This window comes from Asparagus officinalis, chromosome 5 (assembly GCF_001876935.1).
Source record: "Asparagus officinalis chromosome 5, Aspof.V1, whole genome shotgun sequence".
Classification (NCBI taxonomy): domain Eukaryota; kingdom Viridiplantae; phylum Streptophyta; class Magnoliopsida; order Asparagales; family Asparagaceae; genus Asparagus; species Asparagus officinalis.
In genome coordinates this window covers 34710482-34731929 of record NC_033798.1, presented here as the reverse complement: position 1 = coordinate 34731929, position 21448 = coordinate 34710482, and the positions used below count along the sequence as shown (strand labels likewise).

At 34.5% G+C, this 21448-nt stretch overlaps 1 long non-coding RNA gene across 1 annotated transcript; it reads left to right on the top strand.

Moving 5' to 3' along the window:
• Positions 1395-7584, top strand: LOC109840579. Its single transcript, XR_002246947.1, has 3 exons — positions 1395-1578; positions 2767-2824; positions 7432-7584. It is a non-coding gene; the product is annotated as an uncharacterized LOC109840579 (long non-coding RNA).

Sequence of the window (21448 nt, the reverse complement as noted above, 5' to 3'; positions counted from 1 at the left end):
CAAAAGAAAAAAAAGAAAAGAAAAACCCTTGTTTAATTTATACCAGACTAGAATACTCTAACTAAAATCTGTAACTTTAGTTCCCCCCAAAAAACAGCCTTAAACTAGGGTAATTACATATCAACCACATTTCAATTTTAATTTATACATAAACTATCGTTAAAGTGGATTTCATTGCAATCAACAACTTCACAGTCGAAGTTTTCGCAAATAAACCCACAATTACCCTTTGAAAACTCACATTCAAGGCACGTAACTTACTTTTTTAATATTTAGATCTTATTAGGATGCAACTCACGTACCTTAATTAAACTTGAATTTTTAAGCTTATATTTAGTTCTTTTAGTAAAAGCTTGACTGGGAGGTGATTGATTGTAACAAAAAACCACTTTAAAGATGATTTATATACAAATTAAGATTGAAATATGGTTTCTATATGATTATCCTATTTTAAGGTGATTTCTAGGGGAAAAACGAATAACTTTAACATGACATTTTCTAATACCTGTTGTGATTCCTAGTTTGACCTCATCTTCATCTGAAATCTCATTTCTACTCTGTGTAGAAATTGAGTAGATGTATGCTCCTAGAATTGGAGAGAATTAATGAAGTAAAATTTTATTTTAGTGGTGATAGCATATATCTATGCTGTAAACTTTACATGAACATATTGTACATTGATATCTCTTGTTTAGAGAATACATGTCCTAGGTTTTCGAAAGGATTGCCACACATATCTTCATGATCTTTAAATAATGGTCGAAAGACAACCACCCCATTGATATGACGAGATGTCCTCGCATGTCACCTCGTGACTAACGTATAAAACTGAGAAAGAAAGAAGATGACAATTGTATGTTTGTCTCTATCTCTTTAATCTCTACATAAGTGCATATATATAAAGTTTAGGATAAAACTCTAACCCTTTTGGATTAGGAACCGATTCACTAAAGGACTAGTTTTGGCCTACTTTGGATCCACCCGCTAATTAGGCGGATGTGATATCTTAGTTCTTTTTTATTTTGATAATCGGGTACCGTTATCAGTACCAACCATTGTATCAACAATATGTAGACATGTAACCCAATTGCATGAGCATGATGATTTACCCATGCTTAGATTAAGATGAATAAACCAGATATAGAGTTCACCATACCCTTTAGCATGAAATCTCAATTAACCATGTTTTAAATTTGTATTAAAGTTAATTCAATTTTGATAAATACCTATTTCAAAACCCTCTAAATATCATATTTAAATATGCTGGGCAGCCATGAGTTGAGAGGAACTTTACAAATAAACCCTCTATTTTTCCTTTTACAACATTTATAAGTCATGGGTATAAAAGTACCTAACCAAGACATTCCATTCGTTTCTCTTGCACTATCAAAATTTCCATCTCTCCTCTCCTGTCTCCTTCCCCATTCGGCCAGCCAATATCACAGCCTCCACTCTCCCAAATCTTTCCCACTAATCCCTCTCTCAAGTTCATTTTCTCAAGCTAGAAGGAAGAATGAAGTCTAGGATCCATCAAGGAGTAACCTTGGGGTAAAGAGAGGATCTTTGAGCTTTATTTAGGTATATTCCATTTTCTTCTTTGCCATGATGAGTACCTTAATCTCACATCTAAAATTGCCAAAATTTAGTGCTAGATTAATCATGCAAACATCAATTCTTTAAAAAATATACTTGCATGTGGTAATAAATGGTGAATTTGTGCTTGCATATCACTATGGAGTGTTAAAGTTTCATTCTTTATTCATGATATTGGATAAAACATGATCCTGCATAAATATTTAGTTTCAAATTGTGGTAAAGGTGGTTTTTGGCCCTGGTTGTGAGTTGCATGCATTGTATGTCTGAAGGAATAGATTTCCATGTCGGTTTGGGTAACATATTTTCATACAAATTTTCTAGTAAGAACACCCTTTTAGTATTTTGAGCATAACGTTTTATATACTTATCCAATTCTGGAAAAATTAGATTTTTAAGAGACTAGACTCATGTAATTTTTAATTGATTCTAGTTTAGACTAATTTGGATATACATTTGCTAGTTTAAATATATGATTAAAGTCAATGCATGTGTCCTGAACAGATAGTTTGACCCTTTCTGATTTAATTGCTTATATCTTTACCTATGGTTGAGATATGATTATAAGGGATTTTTTTAATAGACACTATACTTATCAAACTTCTTTTAGTAGGAAAATTATCAAGTTTTAGTGAATTTTTGTTAAGCAAAACTAGTGGGAGATTTAGGACATATATATGTTTTCTGTATATTATTATATGATGATGCTCATGCAACTATAAGACCATATATCCTATATATTATCATTTTTTTTTCAAACTAATTGGTGTTTCAGAAAATAGACTTGCATATAGATATTTTAGCTCTAGTTTAACTTAATTCGGATATCATTTGGAGCCTAAATTAGCCATTTGCATCTTCCTATATAATATGTATTCTAGTCTCTGCATGTCATGTATATGTATGCATAATTTTCCTTGTCTATGGTCACCTAATTGATGTAAAGCTTAATGTTTTATGAAGTAGACTCATATCTGAGTAAAATAACGCTATTTTTACATAATTTGAACCTTATTTAGCTAACAATTTTGCCATCACCAATCATGACACAAATTGCTGCCTTTGCTGTTTATTCGATCATGTATGGCATATTGCTTCATTTGCATCTTTGTCAAGCCTGTATATAACGTAGGCGTGCAAACCCTTACATGAATGTACATTATGTATATATAGGAGAACTCACCCTCTTGGAACTATTTGACGGCGTCGAGGAGTTTATCACAAGACATAGGTAACATTTCCTTATTCCTCTCAATTCATCGAGTGTTCGGTTGTTTATTTTCTTGAAAATCCTATAAGTTGAATTTTGATACTCAGTTGCATGCTCTTTTGCTTCAGCAAAAGCTTACTTGGATTACTTCATGTGTGGACTGATTTACATTGCTTATCTATTGCTATACCATCGTTCATTCATTTTAATACTATGCTATTGATTCCATAAATGATTATGTTATGATAATTCATCTTGCCTCGATGACTCCATTGTTGAGAATGATAGTATTCTTTCATTTGCTAGCTTGTTGATACTCTATATTCATGGATTATCCCCTATGTTGAAGTAAGCTTCACCGGTGGTTAGTAAATGAAAGTGGGTCATGTGGGGGACATGTCCTGTGTGAGGATGCTCACCGATAAGTGTATAAATGAAGGCATGCATGGTTTATTGATATATCTCGAGATTGTAAAAATTTAGAATCCTGAATATTAGAGCTTGTTTATTTATTATTGACATCCATAATTTTATTTCGACTGACAACCATATTATGAGCATTGGTAACTTATTTGCTGATATTTATTCGTTTCAATTTTGAATGTCTATATATAGTCCTTTTTTCCTTTGTAGACAGTCAAAATATGCAATCTCTATCCAGGATTAATACTTAGTAAAGATAATACAAATCTAATACTTGAGTCCAACATGAGCTTAAGAAGTGAACGCCCATGGACTAAATACTTAATCAGATCAGAATGGCTCAAATACAAGCCATAGCCAAGCTTGCCCAAGTCATGACAAATCTTGCTCCCAAGACCAAGTCAAAGTGAAGCTTCAAGCATAGTTCACCCAGAACGTGCTTAGGAAAGTTTACCTAGAACGAGCTAAGCCCAAATACTCCACATGGGCCACATCACCCACATTTTGGTGATGTTCACTAGAATGAACTTCGCCCATGCCTGTTATTGGTGAACCTCACCTAGAGCTATTTTATGTGCTATTTTTGAGGAAATAGTTCACCCAATTATCTCCCAAGTTAATAGACATTAACTCATATTTAATGGCCACTAATTTTCTCACTTAGCCTATAAGAGGAGGGGAGATTGCCCATAATTGGGAATAAAAAAGAGATAGATCAGAGATCAGAATTTGGCTAACTTTGGTAAACTTGGAACTTTGGCATTCCTTTGTCAAAGAAAGAAGACATTGGCCATCTTTAGAAATTAGCAAAATACTCATTGTCTTGCTCGAACCATCAACGGAGCAGAAGGACGACACTCCATGGGCATACAAAATAGAATCTACTTTATAAATTTTTCTATGCTTCTAAGTTGTTGAAATTATAACTCTTATTTGTAAGTTGTCAAATTTAAGACCCGAAATAGGATGGCGACTTCGCTGGGGAATTCCTTCTCAACTGACGAGAAGATGGTGTCACAGTCCGATAACAAGGCCTTAGGGTCTATTGTTAAAACCTTGGTCATTGATTTTGACCAGCAAAATCTGAGGAGTTCATTTCCTCTGAGAAGTTGCTTAAGGCCACTATTAGGAGTTGCCGTAAGATCCGCTATAATGTGAAGATGGGGCTAGATTTGACCTCACTCATAGCAAGGCGAGCTTCACTGATAGTAGTCTTGGCTTTGCTGGAAGCTAGACAAACTTTCCTCAGAGTGAAGAACCATCGACCCTTGCTCGAATGAAAGTCAAGACGTTTATACATTTCTTTATTTTGAACTTTAGTCCATATTCCCTCTGAGGGTCCGCTTTAAAGCATCTCGCGACGATCGTCATGCTTCTCTAAAAGAAGCCAACAATGGGGGTCATCCTCCATCCATGATCCCACAAGGGAAAATTATACCATTGCTGATTCTTCGTTTCAATCACAAGCTCTTACTTGTGATGAAGACTCAATTGACTACACTTGTCATAGGTCAAAACAATATCATCAAAGGCGATGTTCATTTGTCGAAAGCCAAGTATGTGAAGTTGCTAGCAAGAAGAGAGATCATCATTTTAGCTAACTCGAGACTCCTGATCTAAGGGAGTTCCTTTCCCTAAAGAGGGTGCGTCAATATCAGCACTGTGTGACTCTAAAAGAGATTGTCACAGCAGCTCAAACCAATTTCCAATGTAAATCCCCACTTGCAAAAGAACTAGTGTATAGCCATCTCAGCCTACTCTCAAAGCCTTTATAAGATAGGAATAAACGACAACGACACTCCTAAAAGATCAAAGCTGATCTCCAAGAGTTCATGGTCAATATAACCAGTGTGACCAAGGAAGAAGGTGAAGAAGGGATTGATAGTCCTTCTAATTCAAGATATTCTCCCGGCATAGGGAATATACGTTTAGAGACTGACAATGATAATCGATCTGTAACAACCGTAAATTTCTGATGCGTATTTAAATAAAATTTTCTAGTATTTAAAATATTAAATATTATTTTAAATGAAGAGCATTAACTTTTTCCCAATTCTCTAGAATCTTCTATGATTTTTTTTAAAATGTATAATAATAGTGGTTATTAATATTTGGTTAATATTATTATTTGGTTAATTATCACTATAAATGTTGATATTATTATGTACATAGTATTAATATTTCGTTGTCACACTATCTCACATTAATCACATGCATATTCTCTCCCTTTCCCCTCCCATAACCACCCCATATTGATTTCCTTCCTTATTTCCCTCCCATTATCACGTTCTCCCTTGATTTCCTTCCTTTTCCCCTCTACGTTCTCCCCACACTCCCTCAGATTCCCTCCCTCTCCTCTCAACTCTCTCCGCTCTTTTCCAGATTCCCTCCCTCTCCTCTCAACTCTCTCCGCTCTTTTCCCCCAAGAAACCCACACCAGACCCTCTCTCCTCTCGTTTCTTTTCTCTTCCCCTTCAAAGAAACAACTCTAGTAGCACTCTCTACATCACTCACCGCCCTCAACCTCTCCCTCCACCCAACATCGCCATCAACACCCTGCTCAGCCGCCGTCGTTGCAAGCTCCCCAGGTCCGAGCATACCCCTTGCAACTCCCCTTGCCGTCACCGTCACTTTAGTGACGCCCAGCCAGCGTCGATGCCTCCTCCCTCACCCTCGTCATCAACCTCGCGCGCCAACACCCGGCCACCCTTTGACCAACCACCGACTGCTAAAACTCCAACCACCATCTCCACCATCAGCCCTGCCTGAGGCCTGGCCCCTACCAGCCGCCATGCCAAGCCCCCTCAAATGTAGCAGCCCCCGTCCATCACCCCTGCTCCTCTTCATTGTTGCCTCGACCATCGCGCCCCTATAGCTGCTGCAACTCTCCGACCGTCGCTCCAGTATCCCTCCGTCGCCACGTCCACAGGCCCTTTGGCCCGAGGCAAGATCCCGCCCCCCTTTAACTCGTCATTTTATATATATATCTGCTATGAATTATATGCATAGATTAGATTGTGATTTAATTATATTGTAGTATGAATATTATGATATTATGCATGGATTTGTTGTTGAATAGTATTAAATAATTTTAAAGGAACTTATTTTGTAAAAAGGGTTAGTTTTGAATTATTATGATAATAAATATTTTAAAAGAGATTATTGTGTAAAAGGATTATTTGAATTAATATGTTTATTATTTTAAAAGACTATTTTAGCATTATTTATATGAGAGAATATTTAAAGAAAATTATTTTTGGAAAATAGATTATTTTAAATTAAAATAATAAGAAATAATTTAAAGGACTTATTTTGAAAAAAAAAAGAAAAAAAAGATTATTTGAATTATTAAGAAATAAATTTTAAAAGAATTTAGTTTGGAAAAAGAGTATTTTTGAATAATTATTATCAGATATAATTTTGAAAAATAAATTATTTTGCAAGATCTCTTTTCTCATTTGACTCGTCATTACATGCCATGATATTATTGCATAGAATTAATTGCATTTATTTCCTTGTTATGTTTGAGAACCATTAGTAGTTCATGACTTAGTGACTTTGCGCATCATGAACAAGACTTAGTGACATTTGTGGGTGCGTTGACCATACTTAAGGGGTGAACCAGTGATCTATTATAGGCTTAGAAACACAAGAGATGTTGGGGGTGGGAAAGTCTTGGTTCACATGATCGTATGTGGTTGTTGATTATCTTCCAGGCTCGCACCAGTGAATCGTTTCTCATTGGTGTTAGTCTGTTAGGCCAGTGAATCATTTCGCACGTGATCAGTGAAATCGCTTCGTCACCCGAGTTTTGCTTGAGTTCGGACTAGGCTAAAATCAGATTGCGTGTAGTCCTCTTATTGAATCGTTTCGCGGTATTGGATGCGTGTAGAGGATCGTGAACAGTCAGTTATCCGGTAATGCGAACTTTGACCTATTCGAGATGTGGATCTGTGAGCTATTTTAGGATGGCTAGTACATGATCTTGTTATTTGTAAGCTGTTGGCTCCTTATGATTATTATACTCTAGTGGTGGATTGCATCTACATTGTTAGATTTCAAGTTGCACGTTTCTATTGTCATTACTGTTGTTGCATCTTTTATTGCGTTGATCATTCGATCGTTCTATTCTTTCTTGTGGGATCTTGTCGTGTGCCATATACGCTGACGTATTCCTATTTCTCTTGGGTGTACGTCTGATTTAGAGGATGGACAGGTCTAGTATGGTGATGCATTGGAGCCGGAGTATTCCCAGCCGGAGTGTCTTCCAGATGGAGCAGAAGAACAAACTAAAGCTTAGCCATTTTCTTTTCTATAGTTGTTGATGGACACTAGATTACTTTTGTAGTTCTTTCTCATTTAGTTTAGTTGATGTATTTTTATGACTATCCAGTTTTAGTTGTACGTTTTGTATCAGAACATGTTGACTCGTATATGATGTCTTGGATGATATTTCCCTTGTGATATGTAACATGTTGTTCTGGATTGTTTATTATATTCTTGCTAACTATGATCAGGGACCTGTGACTTGTATTATATTGCTTGACGCTTAGTGTACTAGATTGAGAAGAAATGGTCTATTATTTATTCTTCTCAATCTAATATATCGCGGGCTTGCTCGCGTCCCGTTTCTTGGGTATTGTTGGAAGCGGGGCATGACACGATCTCCTTTGATTATTCCCTCCTGAGGATGCATGCTCCACAAGTTTCCTCACAAGTGGACCACCTTTCTACTAGCGATACCAATTCTGCTATAGCGCCAAATGCAACTCCTGGCTCAAGTCAAGAGTATGTGGACGTGGATTGTAGACATAGGGATGAAGAGGCCCGCGATAACCTTATTCGATGGGTCGAAGCCCGAAATAAGGGCATATAATGAGCTCTTCAAGCAACTTGAAAATATACTTCAACAGTTGTTTCTTACCTCTCAACCCCCCTAAGAGCTCTTCAAAAAGGAAGTGACTGCTCGTTGAGAAGGTGCCGTCACACTAAGAAGATGCTCTCTCTCTCTCTCTCTCTCTCTCTCTCTCTCTCTCTCTCTCTCTCTCTCTCTCTCTCTCTCTCTCTCTCTTCCCCCTCCCTCTCTCACAATCAGAATCTAAGGTGTCAAGTCAACAAAAAATGAAGCATGAAGTGAATGTTCTCAAAGACCTCCAGAACTAGCTTAATACTCTTACATAGTGAACGGAGCTAAAAAAAGTTACGATCATCCGACGTTATCCTATTGAGTGGGACTCAGTTACTTACCCAATAAAGTTTAAGTCATCGATATTATATACATTCCATGACAAGGGATCTCCTAACCAACACATCTTATACTTCCATTAACAAATAAGAAATGTAGTAGGAAATAATGCCAACAAGGCAAGACTCTTCATTGACACCCTTAAGGTAGTAGCTCTTGATTAGTTCTAGAATATGGCCGAAGGTTGCATCAAATCTTAGGTTGATATAGACTCACAATTCCTATCTTAATTCCATGAAGAGCAATCTGATGTGCACATGGCCAATCGCATTTCCAATAAGTAAAAAGGTGAAAACTCTGTCAGAGATTATACAAATGGTTTCGCAATTTGACATTGCGATGTTGCGGTAGGCCACTGTTGATGTTGCTCTAAACTTGTTAGCACAACTTCTTGAGTTGGATAAAAGCTCACATAGGCACTGTCAAGGCTAACTCGTGGAAAGATTTGACAAAGCAAGTAAAAATTGCTGAGATATTTACCAAATGCTTTAACAAATTTGATCCTCGCTCTAATAAAGAAAGGGATAATAATAAATCGAGATAGTCATCCAAATCAAAATAACAGGAGACATTTATTATTGAGGTAGAGAAACCTGATAAATAGAACAAAAAGACTCTCGAAAGAGTTCCTAGCAGAACTATTCTTTTAAAGATGAGCACACTGTTGTCATCTTCCACGTGCTCAACAACTGTTATCACCTAAAGCTTCCAAAGGCTCTACGCTCAGAAGAAGTTGAGAAGACCAATGATCCTAATTATTACCTCTATTACAGAATGTTGGGACACATGATGATGAGGATCATCAAGCTTTGACCTGAGCAGAAGAAGGTTACTGCCAACATAGTAACCCTTTGAGTCGACTCTATACTGGAGACACAAGTGTAGAATGAGGTCACCCCTATTCTCATCACAAGGATAGAGCTGGTCAATCATGATCGGTAAGTTCGTCAGAAACAATGCTTTGTCTATCTCACAAGGAATAAAGGAGAGGTTATGTGAGTTCATCTTGATCTTCTCCAAGATGAACATTGGAATTCTCTCAAACTAATACCCCATGCAAAGACTAAGGGCGAGGTAGAGACTTGCAACATTATCTATGCAATTATAGGTGAGGAATCTTTATAGGTCTCCTCAATGATAGATTCAGAGGAAAATAAAGTGGCCATGGTGGTGCAACCGGGCGAGGCTTCACCTATAGGAATGAGATCTAGCAAGGACTACTTAAAAGAAGTATGACCAACCAGGACCTTCCAAATAGCCTGTGACTACCAAACATAAAGAAACACTATTTAACAAACCATTGAAGCCACCATTTCTAGACTCAAAGTTCCATCCAATATGATATATTTGCCCAATTGGCCAATATCCCGACTCGTATAACCTTACATGAACTTCTATGTTTGCTTAAGATTTTGAAGAAGGCTTTAAGGGGAGCACTGATGAACAATGAGACGTTCCTTGCTCATGTGCTCGAGCCTCCTCCAATTGTTGATCAAAGGCAATGCTATCAATATCATCAAGAGGTATAACAAATGCCTTTTACCACCTTCACTTTTGAAGACATACTTATCAAGGACCATTCTCACAATCGAACCCTCTACTAAACGGGATATAATCCATATCGATCTAAGATTTTCCTTAAGCATTATCCTTTGGAGGCTTCTTAGCCTCTTGGGCATCCCACTATATCAAGAATTACCGCTACCATCTTTAGATTCAATTCCAACAATAGCTGGTCATAGGGAAAAATTTGTCTCAAGTGCCAGCTTGGTAACTTAAAGACAGAGGTAACATGCTACGTTATTGATGTAGAAATACCCTATAATCTGCTTTTGGGACGGTCATGGATCCATTCAAATATAATTGTCCCATCAACACTTCATCAGTACTTCAAGTATATCAATTATTAGGGGGTGGTAACAAAGGTTTATGCTGAGAAGAGTCCCATAAAAGAAGTGGAGAACTAGTTCACCAACTCTCTCCTTTATAATAAAAAGTAGAAAATCGAGCTATCTAGAAGATCTTGGTAGTGCTAATGCAGCGGGTAGCAAACTCGAAAAGGACAAAGATTCCATTTGGGAGATGGAGCCCCTTGTAATCACCTTGGAAGATCTTTATACAGACCAGTAAGTCAAACATCAGGGCTAATGGGTTTTTAATAGTAACATAGAATTTGCTTACGGTTGTTCTTCCTGCTCTGAGCATGAAAACTCAAAAGCTGATGCTTTGCTTTCTAGATTAGCTTTAGAACCATCTTTATACATGCCCGTAAATGAGTCACATTTGACTTGCAAATAGTTGTGTAGCTCTGAAGTTGCTCTCTTCATTGTTCCAACGGAGGAAAGCACTCAAGAGACTATCATCTTTGAGAAAGTTGAACCAAATGCGCATCCACCGGTCTCAGATGATGAAGTTGAAGAACACCCAAATTCTCTCATTACAGTAAGCAATCTCATCACATAAAGGCGAGATGGGTTATGATTTCACCCTAAAGTAATGGTTAAATTACAACCGAGGACGACGAGTTTCACTAACCCCTTCATACCGAAAGGGGGAAGTATCGATTACATCAACTGAACCAGATATGGGCTCAAATATGTGTCCCCAGAATCCGCTATGCAGACAGAACCAAGGTTTGATAACTTACCAAGACATTCTTTAGATACATCTTACCGGGATTTTGATGTTAGCGTTAATACCATGTTCAAAGAATTCACAGTCAACATGTCTTCATATAGTCAAACCGAAGAGATTAATGAAGCAGAAGCATTCGACAACCCAGAAAATGGTCCTTGGGCAAAATACCTTAAGACCTAGTGAGAATCTCGTTTCGAACCATGCAAGCACCTAACTAAAGATAAGGTAGTCCAGATGATGTATTGTGAAAATAGTGTCAAGTTGCAAGTACACAACCAAGTTATAGTATAGTGCAATGTCAAACCCATGAGGAAGGTGTGTATAGGAAAATCCTAAAAATAATCCTAGAAAAGTATGTGGACAAAGAGGAGTAAAAGTGTAGAGATATAGAGAGTGTGTGATTATTTGCAAATAAAAGGAAACTAGAACAAGAGGGGAGAAAGAGAGTGAATAAATAAAAGAAAACAAAGAATAAACAAGGAGGAGAAATAAAGAAAGAAAAGAATAAAACCAAGATGAGAAAAAATAATAAAAAAGAGGAAAATCAAAACAAGTTAAAGATGGAGAAAATCAAGTAGAGAAGATATTAATCTAAAATTAAACCCACTAGTTAATTTTATTTAGGACTTAAGCTACGATCGTTTTATCATATGTTAATTTAGATTTACTAAACATAGATTATCAAACCACTTAAAGAAAGTATAACCTATCAAATTATTATACAAGTAAAATTCCCATTAATACAAAAATAAGCAACTAGATATAAATTCTAGAATTCATAAGTATAACTTATCAAATCACTTAAGATAAATATGGATTATCAAATTCTTCTTCTATCAATTAGTCTCTAGTTGATTATCCTAAGCATAATCATTTTGAGAATAAAGAGAGTAACCCACAAATCATAAATAAATCAAACTAGTTTCATATAATTCTAGAATTCTTACAAAATTTAGTTACTCATTTTACAAAATAAAAGAAGAAAAATAAAATCTAGACTACAAAGCACCAAAGAAAAAGATCTAAATAAAATAAAATAAAAACTAGCTATAAAAGTAAGAATAATAACAAGGAAATAAAAATCTAAACAACGAGCATAAAGAAAATCTAAATAACAAAAATAAAAAGCATAAAAAGTAAATATACACTAAAAAAGAATATGATAAGAAAATAAATTCTACAAAGCAATAAAATAATAAAACAGGGTGAAAGTAAATCTATACTATAAGGCATGAAATTTATCTAATATGCCAACATAAAAAATAAAAATAAACTAAAACCCTAAAATATAAATTTCTAAAGTAAGAAAATAAAAGATAAAAACTTACCTTGCAAAGGATTGACACCTTGAAAGCAAATCTTCATTTTCATCATCTTCATCAAAAAAGAAGAAAAAAAAGTTAAAACGAGGAATTTTTTTATTTATTACAAATTCAAAAAGCTTATAAATTGGAAGACCAAATTAAAGGCTCTCCTCTTTGAAAAAACAGTTTATAAAAATTTTCATACTCAAAATCCTCACGGTCTACCCCTAATTATAGCCTACAACAATAAACAAGAGCCCTTGAATTAGCCTTGGGCTCTAAGATAAAAAACTCAGCCATTTACTATTTCTGTTATGAACCAATTAGTTGGCTAATCTGTTAACCAATCGGTTGGTTGATCGATTGGTTTCTAATAGAATTGATTCTTTAGTTGACTTGCTAACTTGATTTTTTTCTTGATTCCTTCAGTTTTTGTGGGCCTTATCTTGGCTTGATGTTTGGCTTCAATAGTTGGTAGAAAAATAAGAGAATTTTATTCTTTTAGGTGCTTCTCCAATAATTGTTCATTTCCTACAAGTTAAGAGAAAAATATGTTATTAGTGCTATATCTATTGAAATAAAATAGATAATGAGAGTATGGAAGTGTAATAAAATATGATGATCAAATACCCTCATACCTAAACTTTTGCTAGTCCTTTAACAAAGAAAGAAAATGAACAAGAAAAAAAGAAAATCATAGATCACTTTCGCAGGAATCACGGTTGTATTTAGTTTATACAACAAGCCTTTAAACCCCTAGGTTACCCTAGAGGATGAATTGTAGTCTCGTGAGGGCTTGCGGTGAATATACCCATAAACTTCGGCCAACTTGCCAATTTGAGGGGTTTGAGTGTAAATTTTTTTGTAAAACTCTATTTGGAGTGGAGGGTTACTCTTAATCGAGAAGATCTTCCAAAATTATAACTTTTATCGCAATTAATAAAATAATTTTTTCTACTTCTTCATATTTTTTCCTTCTCTTCGTTTGATGATGAAGATGAAGATGAAAATCAAGATGAAGATTTGCCTTCATCACGAGGCTAGAACCCTTTTAGAATTTAAATTTTCCTTTTTATCTTTTTATTTTTCTTATAATATTTTCTTTTCTTGTTCTAGATATTTAAGGGGCTAGAACCCTCTTGAATTAGATTTATTTTCATACATTATAGAGTAGATTTACTTTCATATCATACCTTGTAGAGTAGATCTACTTTCATATCTTTATTCTCTTGCAATTATTTTGTAGTATAGATTTATTTTCTTGTATAGTTTAGATTTTATTTTTTGTACTAATTCCCAAGAGGGTTCTAAATTCTTGGCGAATAGTGCAAGAAAATAAAATCTAAACTATACAAGAAAATAAATCTATATAACAAAATAATTGCAAGAAAATAAAGAATGAAAGTAAATCTACTCTATAAGGTATGAAAATAAATCTAATTCAAGAGGGTTCTAGCCTCTTAAATATCGAAAGTAAGAAAAGAAAATATTATAATAAAAATAAAAAGATAAAAGAGAAAATTAACATTCTAAGAGGGTTCTGAACCCTCTTGGCGAATAGTGCAAGAAAATAAAATCTAAACTATACAAGAAAATAAATCTATACTACAAAATAATAGCAAGAAAATAAAGACATAAAAATAAATCTACTCTAAAAGGCATGAAAATAAATCTAATTCAAGAGGGTTCTAGCCCTTTAAATATCGACAGCAAGGAAAGAAAATATTACAAGAAAAATAAAAAGATAAAGAGAAAATTTACATTACAAGAGGGTTCTAGCCTCTTGATGAAGGAAAATATTACTCTTGATCATCATCTTGATCTTATCTTCATCTCATCAAATAAAGAGAAAAAAAAAATAAAAATATGAAGAGGTGAAAAAATTATTTTATTAATTGTAACAAAAAGTTACAATTTTAGAAGGTCTTCTTAATCAAGAGTAACCCTCCACTCCAAATAGAGTTTTTATAAAAAATTTTACACTCAAACCCCTTACCCTCTATCCCTATTTATAGCCTACAGTAATGAGTGAGAACTATTAGATTTTACTTGGGCTCCAAGGATCAAATCTTAGCCATAAAACAAGTTTGTTACAGATCAATTGATCGGCCAATCGGTTGACCGACCGATTGGCCAATCAGTTGACCAATCAATTGGAATTTTAAAATTCTAAAAATGTAGTTATCCTCATCTCATCGAGATAAGTGATTTTTATATATTATATGTTAATATTCCACCTCCTGGATTGAGAGATATCACCGTTTATTTGTGGCTAATCATCTTAAATATGATTTTGACTTGATTTCTTTTTATATTTTATCCTTGTTTCTTTGGCTTCTATAAATTGCTTGGCTTGATCCCGAGCTTTAATAAAAGGTTAAAAAAAGAAAATTTGAGTTTTTCTTAAGCTTGTATTCATTAATTCTTCATTAACCTGTAAATTAAGACGAAATATGTTTATTAGTGACATTTTTATTTAAACCAAATATATAATGAGGGTATAAAAATATAATAAAAATATGACTATCAAATACCCTCATACCTAAACTTTTTCTAGTCATCTAGCAAAGAGAGAAATTTAAAAAATAAAAAAAAATTCTAACTTAATTTCACATGAATCACGGTTGTATTTAGCACATACAACAAGCCTTTAAACCCCTAGGTTATCCTAAAGGACGAGTTGTAGTCTCATGAGGGTTTATAGTGAATATACCCACAAAATTCAATTAACTTGCCAATTTAAAGAAGTTAGTGAATAATTAATTTAATTGATATATTTAACAATCTAACTGAAGCTAGTTTTTACTCAAGAAAATGTTTTTATGTATAACTCTAAGACAAATCTCTTTGAAAATATTTTCATTATAGATAAACAAAACTAAATTTAACATAGAAATTTAATTTAAAAGTTTACAAAGAAACATGTTAACTCTTTGTTTTAAACAATTTTAAGTCTCTTAATCAAAATTATTTTCAAGAATATATATACAAATATAACTATATATATAAAAATATTGTAAGTATGTTTTTTTACTCTTTATCCCTTGGTGATTTTGTTCTACTTTATTGTGAGTATCCTTGACAATGAGGGGGATTCCCTCCATAACAATGATGTGGCACAATCCCCACCATGTAAAATTCTCTCTCCTTCACATGATGGGGATTGTGCCACATCATTGTCAAAGAGGAAAATCCCCTCCTTGTCAAGGATACCCATTAATATATATGATCAATAAAAGAAATCTTCTTTGTAAAACTTGATCAAACCACATATAGAATACATTATAAAGCATATATCTTCTTTGTAAAACTTGATCAAACCACATATAGAATACATTATAAAGCATATTTAAAATTTGAATCATCTATTTGTGCTTATATAATGAATTCAAAAGAACAAATCAAAGCAAAATTTCATAGTTCAAAAGTAACATACAAGAATCATGAACTATGGATTTTAAAAACTACATCTTTAAGAGTATAAAACCAAACCATCATTAATTTTCATAATTGAGAGAGGCAACCATGTCAAGCTCTTGAGCTTGTTCCAACCCATATAAGGACTTTTAGTACCAGGTAAACATGATTTGGGAATAAACACCCAATAAATCCGGGGGGGGGGGTTATATAAACACAAACCTCTCATCAAAACAAAACCAATAATCATGAAAACAAAAGAATTTGACCAATAAAAAGAATTATTTTCATGTTCAAAAAATTAAAGTATAATTTTTAAAACCAAGAAAAGGAAAAAGAGAAACACTAAAATACTTGGTTTAAAAATCAAATTTATTTTGATACCTAAGAATTCTTGGTACTAAGAGATTTAGGGACATGATCCCTATCTTTCAAGCTCAAAGCCCTAGGGTTATGAACCTTCTTAGGCGCATTTGGTGTACTATACAGTCAAAACAATAATCATTCAAATGACCCTTCCGATTGTAATGTGTGCAATGAAAGTTGTTAGTCTAAGGTGTAGACCCAAAGTTCGAGATGAAAGCTGGAATCAAAAGACAAGAAAAATTCGAGCTGACAGAACGTGCACAGGGGGCTGGGAGAGCCTGGATCAGGTCACGGTCGACCGGGCCGGCCGCCCGCCAAAACCCTGTAAGTATTTTGGTCTCGGGTCTTGCCATCGGTCGACCGGTCCGGTCGACCACCAAACTCTCTGGAATCTGATCGGTCGACCGGGCCGGTCGACCGCGAATAGTTTTGCCAGTTTCCTGTTCTATTTAGGAATCTGTTTCAACCAGGATTCTATATATACCCCCAAACGATTTTAGGGTTTGTACTACATCAAAAAGGGAGCTTTTGACTGCAAAGAGAGAGAATCTCAGAGAGATTAATCCATTGTTTGAGAGCTTGTATTTTCTTCTTCAATTAATAAAGAGATTGTGTGGTGTGGCTCCCGAGGACGTAGGCACGTTGCCGAACCTCGTTAAATCTGTGTGTTCTTCTCCTTTACTGTTTTTGCAAGGTTAGATCTTACTTTCAACACAAGGTCCGGAAGGGCAAGGGTTCGATTGATTGTTTCGAATCCCCAACAACTGGTATCAGAGCTTCGTTCAGCAATTTGTGTGAAAGCCATGGCAGAGGAAAGCAATTCAAAGATTGAGAAGTTCGATGGATCGAATTTCGCCTACTGGAAGTCGTAGATGGAGGACTATCTGTGCCAGAAGAACTTGTATCGCCCGCTGATGGGCAAGGAAAAGGGAAAGAAGAAAGAGGAGTCAGATGGTGATTGGGAGGTACTGGATAGGAAGGCTCTAGGGCAAATCTGGTTGTCGCTCGCCAAATCAGTAGCCCATAATATTCTGAAGGAGAAGACTGTTGGCTTCTTTGTTTTGATGATGTTTAACAAACAATTTATTACTAATGTTGTTTGTCTAGTGTTTGTACATTCTTATATATTGTAGACAAACAACGTTGTTGGAGGTTGGATGGATTGCGCTTCAACGATGATATCCAAACAAGTTAAAGATCCAATTACAAGCTTCATCCAAGTGTACCAAGTCAAACTTTATTGAAGATCAAGATTGCTTGCTTAATGTAGTTTTAGATTTTATATTATGTGTGTTATATACTCTAAGCTCAATATCTATACACACACATTTATTGGTTTCTTCGTATATATATATAGTTATATATATATACATAAGTTTTGGTTTCTATACACATATATATAGTTATATATATACATACATAGTTTTTGAGTTTTCATGTTTGTAATATGAAATCATATATTTCATATTCTCTATTGTGTTTTTGAAAACATTGCATAGAATATGCAATTTTGTGAAAATATTATATTCTTAGTTTGTAGACTTTAATATCAGTTTATACATGTTTTACTAAGTCTATAAAAACATTTCATAAAGTTTCAAAAGTTGGTTTATGTCAAAACATCAAAATTCAAGTATTTGTAGCATGTTTATTATCATGTCTATAATCATTCCCCAAAGTTTTACATTTTTTGGAATTTATTTGATATTTTTAAACAACATTTTAAAATCAGCAAATCAGTTTTCTGTTATATCAGTTTTCGGTCGACCGCACCGGTCGACCGATCATTTGATCTTTCATCACTGGGCGACAGAGAGTCTGTCAGTCGACCGGTCCGGTTGACCGAAAGCTCCATCGGTCGACCGCACCGGTCGATCGCTGAATTTTTGAGTTGGTATAAATACCCTATTGCTGTTCTCTTTCAACTCAACCAAGAGAATTGTTTAAATAAGTTTAAGGGTGTTTTGTGTTTGTTTAAAAGAGTGTTTAAGAGTTTTGTTTGTGAAGCAAATTTCACAAGAGCAAGTGGAGATCATCCTTTGGTGTTTGAGCATTCACTCTTCTCCTACTCTCTTGTCATCTTTAGAGAAGTGTTTCTAAACTCATCTAGCAATTTATTATTTTGATTATAATTTCCATAAGCTAGATTTATATTTGAGTTTAGTTTAATTGTTTTATTGATACTCTTTGTTCACACACAACCTATTGAGCTTATTGTATTTACATTCATAGTATAATTTGGGGTTGTGGGTTTGTGACTAAGAGTTGTGCTTAATTGAGTTCTCACCTTGTTTTGAGAACAATCATTTGTCATATTTGTGCTTATTGTGAAAATCACTTTGTAATACACACTTGTACACCGAGAGGAGTGTGTGGTGAGAGTCGGGGATCATCCTAAGAGGAGTGGCGTCGGTTGACGTGCATAGAGAGAGGTTGTAACCGAGCACTTGAGGGAGACACGGCTAGGTCCAACACTTAGTGGGTGTAGAGTGGAGGTGTGATTGCATAGTGATTGTATTGTGAGGTGTAAACGTTGTTCGGGTGAACGTAGAAAACCCGGTTGTGATAGTGGAGATCTCCTCGAGGTGAGGAGCGGAGACGTAGGTCGTGGGGACCGAACTCCGTAATCATATTGTTTGTTTGTGATTGCATTGGCGCACTTTCTTTTATGTTCATATCTTATATCGCCTTTGTATATTGCTTGTTGATTATATTGCCCACTATCTAGTTTAGATTGTTTACCCTTGAGTTTATATATCCTTGCACATACATTTCCTATATCTCTTTGTTAGGATATATCTTGTTGTTCATATTGCTTATCCTAGCTCATATACATTGTTGTATTTCATACTTGCTAGGATAACTTATTAATTAATTTTAATTGGCGTTTAATCGGATTAGATTAGCATAAGACCCTAATCACCCCCCCTCTAGGGTCTAACAATTGGTATCAGAGCTTGGTGCTCTTTGATTTAAGGTCTAATCGCCTTGAGTTAAAGATCCAAGTTAGCTTATTGTGCTAATCTATTTTTGAGCTTTATTTGTATCTTGCTTGCCTTTTATATTATGGATATGCGTGGTTTAGGTTATGCCATTAATATTGCTCCTAATTAGATAATTTCCCCTATGCCCAATGGTGTGTTAGATTTAAACTTTTTGTTCAATCTAAATACTTTGATTTATGGGAAATTATAGATGATGCTTATATTGTGCCCACTTTGGAGAAATCCAAGTGGAATAAAAATGATCATCGAATGTTTACTATGAACAACATTTTGTTAGAATATTTGATAAATGCCTTTAATTCATCTATGTCTAACAAGTTTGTTCATTTTGATAGTGCTTATACCTTATGGAAATTTATTGAAGCACATCAAGGGGACTTGGAGGCGATCCAACAAGCTTTGATGGATCCGGCTTCAAGTTCATGTGGAGCCTCATCATGTACACGGCCACTAGGCGATAGCCCTAGTGAGGTTTGCGAGTTCGAATCCATTAATGATTTATCTAGTGATGAACTTGCTTGTGCTAGTGAAAAATTATTGCATGCCTATAACAAATTGCATAAAGATTTTATTGATTTAAAAAGCAAGCATGATAATTTAGAATCCAATCATGAGGAGCTAGTGTCAAAATTGGATGTCATTGCAAAAGAAAATACCATGCTTAAAGAAAACAATGACATGTTAATTTTGGAAAATGAAAAATTAACCACATCTATAACTAGCTTATCTCATGAAAAAGATAATGCCATGTTAGAAGTAGAGAACATAAAAAATAATACTGCTTCTTTTATAAATAATTATTTATGTTCTACTTCTAAAGTTAATGCTAATATGCCTAATGATGAGTTGAACAATGTTAAAAACCGTATTTCTTCTTTAGATTCAACTCTTAATACATGCATTAACAACCATAAGAAGCTTGTGAATATGTGTGTCAAGTCTAAGTCAAAATCATCTACTCATCATGCACACATATATAGCAAAGTCTACAAATGCACAATTTGCGGTCGTAAAGGCCATCTTGCTAGATTTTGCTATGATGCATACAAACATAACAATGCTAATGCTCATTGTGCATCTCATGTAGCTTCTTCATCACATACACATGCATATGCTTATCATGCACATCATAAACATGCTAATGTGTTCAAATGTGATCTTTGTGGACGTTTTGGCCATTTGGCAAAATTTTGCTATGATTTGAAAAAGACCTCACTTTTGCCAAATGATTTTAAAAGACCACAAAAGTTTAAGTGTGATCATTGTGGTAGATTTGGTCATTTGACCAAGTTTTGTTTTGATTTGAAGAGAGTTTCCCATTTGCAAAATAATTTTAAAAGAAAATCTTTATTTGCAAATGATTCCCGTGCACGAGCTAATGGTCCACAAAAACAAATGGATCTCTTTCATTGCACAAATTGCAATCGGAAGGGTCATTTGAATGAATATTGTTTTGACCATGTTAGTGCACCATATGTGCTTTTTTTTGTCTTGGTTTTGAAAATTATGTTTTAAGATCTTTTGGTTATGAAAACAAATTTTTCTTTTATCAAATCTTTTGTTTTCATAATTATTAGTCTTGATTTTGATGAGAGGTTTGTGTTTATATAACCCTCCGGATTTATTGGGTGTTTATTCCCAAATCATGTTTACCGGATGCTTAAATGATTATATGGGTTGGAACAAGCTCAAGAGCTTGATATAATTGTTGCCTCTCTTAAAAATTGTGTTTTGATTTGTTGCTTTTGAATTCATTATAATTCACTTATACGATAGTATTTATGTGTTTGTGCTAATGGATCATCTATTCGTGTCTTATAATGTATTCTATGAGTGGTTTGATCAAGTTATACAAAGAAAGTTTTCTTTTTTGATCAAACATTGCTTTTGGACTCAAATCTTGATTTATGATTTCATTTTGAGTGATTTGTTTTTATTCGAAAACTCTTTTATGCATGATTCTCATGTTTCTCTTCTTTTGATTTCATAAATCTACCTTTACAAATGTTTTTATGTTTTTAGATATGAGACACTATCTTTCACTTTGATATATGTTCTCATCATCTTTTGTATGTGAGTTGTGTTTAGCATTTATGCTTACTCACATATGTATGCCATGATCTTCATTTCATATATTCTATATGGCATTTTGATAGGGTGAGCAATCCCTATGTATTTTTTGTTTTATACTCACCCATGCTTATAGGTAGGGGGAGCTTTCGCTCTCTTCATTCCTTTGTCCCCTTTT